The sequence below is a fragment of the Lycium barbarum genome, chromosome 7 (assembly GCF_019175385.1).
Source record: "Lycium barbarum isolate Lr01 chromosome 7, ASM1917538v2, whole genome shotgun sequence".
NCBI lineage: Eukaryota > Viridiplantae > Streptophyta > Magnoliopsida > Solanales > Solanaceae > Lycium > Lycium barbarum.
The window spans coordinates 127,859,966-127,865,247 of NC_083343.1; positions in this window are offsets into that span (position 1 = coordinate 127,859,966).

Genomic DNA, 5,282 nt, shown 5'->3' on the forward strand with positions numbered 1-5,282 from the left:
AAGCTTGACAAGATGGGCTATTACTCACTATTGCACAATCCAAAATGCAAAAAACATGTTTATTGACATCTATTTTAACAAATAAATCCTATTAAATTGTGGACGAAAATCATATATAAAAAGGTATCCGAGTAGAGGAAGATTTAAAAGTTAATGGCATGAAATGATATTTGTCTCCACTTGGGTTCTGGGGACCCAAAAAGAAGACGAGCAAGTGGCCAATATAATTCCAATTTCCAACATTAGGGCTAGCTCACAGCTCTAATTTGTAATCTAACGTAAAAGCTCTAATTTGTAATGTAATGTAAAGTCCCTCTTGATTACTCCAGATTAGATACACTCACCTAAAACGTGAATAATTTATTTACACCACCAAAGGATGTGGTGCAGTGGATGAGGCTGCTCCTCGCTTAATCAGAGGTTTCGGATTCGAGCACTGGGTATGGAAAAATCCTTGCTAGAGAGCGCTCCCCCTGAACGGGCCCTACATGGTGCGAATCCAGATATAATCGAGCTCCAATGCAAGTATCGAACACCGGGCGGTAAATAAAAAAAGAATAATTTATTTAGATTCTAAAACTTGCTCTCTTCTTTGGTAAGTAGTTTTCACGGCCAATTTAAAACGTGAGTCATATATATTAGATTATCCAGAACCTGAATATCGCTTATATTGACTCTTTTTCCATGGTAAGTAATTTTCATAATCAACTTAACACGTGATTAATCTATATCTATATAATTGCAAGATATACGTCCAGCGACGTGGCACTCTCCTAAGCCAGGATCTCTATTTATCATTATTACCACCTACCATCTTTAATAGCGACCAACGTGTAAAATATGCCTGCACAATAGTACTACTACTTTGAGAATTGGTCGTGGGATTCACATGCATGCCTAATATACGTACTATGCCTAATATCATGTCCCCCATTTTCTTCGTGCATTAACATTTTTAATTAATGGACAAGGTAGGGTCAAGCCAAAGCCGAACAATGCTAGTGAAAGTAGACCACTGGAGATGACTTTAAAAAAAGAAAAAAAGAAAAAAAAAAGCAATTCTATGTTTGAGAGTCTCTTCTCATTTATAGTGAAGTTACATAAAATTGAGCTTACAAAAAGATAACAATTGAATTATTGAAGTCACATACTAGCTCCCTCCGTCTCAAAATACTTCTCATTTTTTATTTTTCGAAAGTCAGGCTGCATAAATTTTGACCAACATTGTAATTTTTTCATCATATTGATATGAGAAAAATGCAACTTATTACTCCCTCCGTATCATTTTATATGAGGGTGCTTGACCGGACACGAAATTTAAGAAATATAGGAAGACTTTTGAAACTTGTGGTCAAAATAAGTCAGATATTTGTGTGGCTACAATCATCTCATTAAGGGTAAAATGAGAAGTTTAAAGTTAACTTGTTATTAAATATAGAAATGTGTCATTCTTTTTTAGACTGACTAAAACGGAAAGAATGTCACATAAATTGAGACAGGGGGAGTAGTACTCTTCGTATAGTTTTTGAATATCTAAATTTTAATTTAAAATTAGTAAGTTCATAACTCAATTTAGCTCCAAGAATCAAATTGATTCTCAAGAAACGAAAACATGACACGTATTCTAGAATGGAGGGAATAAAATTTACCTCTTCGTTCAACACCTTTAACTCCCAGATGTATAGCTTGTTCCTTACCCAACCGGCTAAAACTATTTACCCGACGTACCCCCTCACCCAAAACCCTTCCTCCATGATATCATCGTAGTATATTTATATATCATGATGGTATCATTGAGGACTAAGAGAAGGACTGAAGCAGTCCTCCATGATACCATCTCAATTTATTTATATACCACGATGGTACCATGGTCCTAAGGAGTGTCTCATTGAAGGACTGAAGCAGTCCTCCATGATACCATCACAGTTTCTGTGTATAAGATGATGGTATCATAGAGGTTTTTTTCGAGAAAAGTGTGTCTTTTTTATTAAATGCACATGATCATCCATAATACCATCTCAGTATATTTATATACCATGATGGTATCATGGAGGACTAAGAGAAGGACTGAAGCAGTCTTCTATGATACCGCCTCATTATATTTATATTTCATGTTGGTATTATAATTTTGGGAACATCTTAGGTAAGTAGTTTTAATTTTTTCTGGGGGTACGAAAGTATGAGGGTATGAACGGGTAATTATTTTGAGTTAAGAGGGCACGCGTGTTCTTTCCTTTTTTTTTTTTTGTTTGAAAAAGAAGCCCAACTATGACAAGTCCAAAAAATAATCGAACCGTACCTTGAGAAAGCCTAATCGAACTGAAAATACGTTGATTCGGTTTGAATTTAATATTACAAAAACAAAAAATCGAATCAAATTTTGAAAAATGGGACTGAACCTTCCGACACCTGCCCCTAGAATTTAAGAAATGCAAAAATATAGTGCTAATCACATATGAGGAGGAATGAGGGAATAAAGTAAGAACTAATGGTAAAAAATAGACCCGACCTATCACTTTTTCGCGAGTTTTATACCCTAACTATTAATTACTCTCTTTTTCTACCTAAACGATCATCATCTATGTATTACTCCTTCTACCTCAATTTATTTGACTTTTTTTGCTTTTCGAGAGTCAATTTTGACTAAGTTTTAAAGCTAAATTGAATTAGATTAACTCAATATTTTAAGATTAAATTTTATATATTTTGAAAACTACATGAAAAGTAGTATAAGTTGCAACTTTTCTCATATCAATTTGATGAAAAAATACATCTTAAAATGTTATCAAAGTTCATGCAGTTTGAATCTTAAGAAGTGAAAAGTGTCACATAAATTAGGACAGAGGGAGTAAAACACACATAAGCCAATTATGAATTGTTCCCTTTTCTTACCTGAAATGTCACCCTCTACTCAATTAGATGTTTTTAATAGTGATAGTTAAGGTAGGAAAAAGAAACCATTGATAGTTAGTGTGAAATTAGAGTGATGTGTGCATTGCGCCGAGAATCGGTTCCAGGGTTTTCTCGTGCTTTCAGCGGAAAAAATGGACCCCCCTCTAAAATATTAAAGTGCTATCATTATTGGCATCTTAATCATGTCCTGATATGGAACATTAAAATAAAGAGAAAAAACATCATTTAACCCTTGAACTTGGCATGAAAATTCACTTTAGCAACTAAACTTAAGTTGTATTTATATGTCCCTTAACAACTTTCATCTTAATTAAATACAATCTCAAATGTTGACGTGGCAAAAATAAAAAAATTAAGAGAGTAAACAACACAAAAAGTGAATTCGCCTTTTTATTTTTTCTTTTCTTTAGTTATTGTCATTTTCAATAGAGAAGTCACCATTGTTGTCTCAGCAAGAAGAAAGAAAGAAAAAGAAAAGAAAACTAATTGGCTAAAATTGATCTCTTCAACATTCACGTATGAACAACATCCAAAATTAACACCAAATTGAAATACAACCATTTCTTCAATACCATCCCAATTCATAGCACAACTCATCACTAACCCACCCTATTCTTTTTTCATGGATTAATGACAGAGCAAGATAGTCACAGTCCTTCACCGGAAATACGAGATAGGAATGGTGGAAATGCTGAAGCACAGTAGCATGGATTTTAAATCTATGTGTCAAATCAAATCCATAAATTAAATCTATATACAAAGAAACAAAGAAGAAAAATGGTGTGAAGGGCCGAAACCCCTTCTATATTTGGATAGCTTGGTTTTTTTTGTCTTTTTTTTTTTTTTTTGGGGTATGATTTTTGAATTTGAGTCTTGCAGATTTTAAAATCTGAGATCAATCAAGCTCCTTGTGCTGAAGGAGATAGAAAGAAGCTCAAAAGTAGGTTTAGTGGGTTAGGGAGTTTAATTTATCATTGTTTTGGATTTTTACCAAATCCAGCAATAATCATTGTGTCAGGATGCACCTACAAGTAGACTAAGGAGGAGGAAGGAGAAGATATTTGGAGTTGGGTTCACTGGACGGCTGAAGTCAAATCGGGTAGCAAAATGGGAGAGAAGTGTAGGAATGGAGAAGGTGGGTTTGGTTGAGGGTGCGGGGTGTGAAGAAGAAGGTGGGTTTAATTAATTTTTTTAGTTTAAATTTGACCAAAACAATCAACTTGGACGAATTTGAGTGTAAGTGAGACTAATTTGAGAATGAATTGGATGAAATTTGGTGGGGGAGATAATGATGGTGGTGGTGGGTGTGGGTTAAAGACGATAGTGATGATTTTTTTTTTTTTGAAGGGCAGTTCATTCAATTTGGACTGATAATAATAATAATTTTTTTTTTTTGTGGCAGCAGCAACGACATAGTGGTTGCTACAAGTAGGGTGAGGATAGGGCTGTTCACAGTTTTGGTTAAAACCAAAATCAAACCGAAAATTTAACCAAACCGAATAAAATAATCGACATTTGGTTTAGTTTGGTTTGGTTTGGTTTGGTTTTAAATTTGAAAAACCGATAATATTTGGTTTGGTTATGGTTATAGTAAAAAATAACCGAATAAATAACCGAACCAAACCGATAATTATATACATAAAATTTATAATTATTTATATGTATAATATTAGCTTTTCATAAATAATTAAAGATATTTTATACCTTTTAATTATTAATTTAATTTTGGTCTACTTATTTTTAAGGCCCATGTCTTAAAAGAATATGTCCAACAATCCAAGCCCAACTCTAATAAGTCGTAAGCATAAGGGTTGTTTGTATTTTGAAACCTCTGTTTGACTTGTTCTTTTGAATCTAAACTGCGTTGCAAGTTTGGTCCACCTGATTCACCCTTGTGGGCTATGAGGAAAAAAGAGTTTCATAAGAAATTTGAAGAATGTAGAGAGAGAATATTTGAATTGTCACGGCTAGTCATAAACCGAAAAACCGAACCAAACTGACAATAACCAAACCGGTGATTATTATTTTACTTGGTTTGGTTATGGTTTTAGACATTTAAAAACCGACTAAATTGGTTTGGTTATGATTTTAACCAATAACCGACCCAAACCGAACCATGAACACCCCTACGTGAGGATGAGGAGAAAGAAGAAGAAAGAGAAAGAAAAAATAATAAAGGAAAAATAAAAAATAAAGTGTTGGTAATTTTTTACATAGCAATGACATGGCGCGAGTGTAATATACCTCACATTGTGAGAGTGGTATTATTTTTTTAAGGTGAAAAATAATTGAAATAAAAATTATTAAGGGGTATATAAATACAACTTAAGCTTAGTTACTAAAATAAAATTGTGCTAAATTTAAAAATT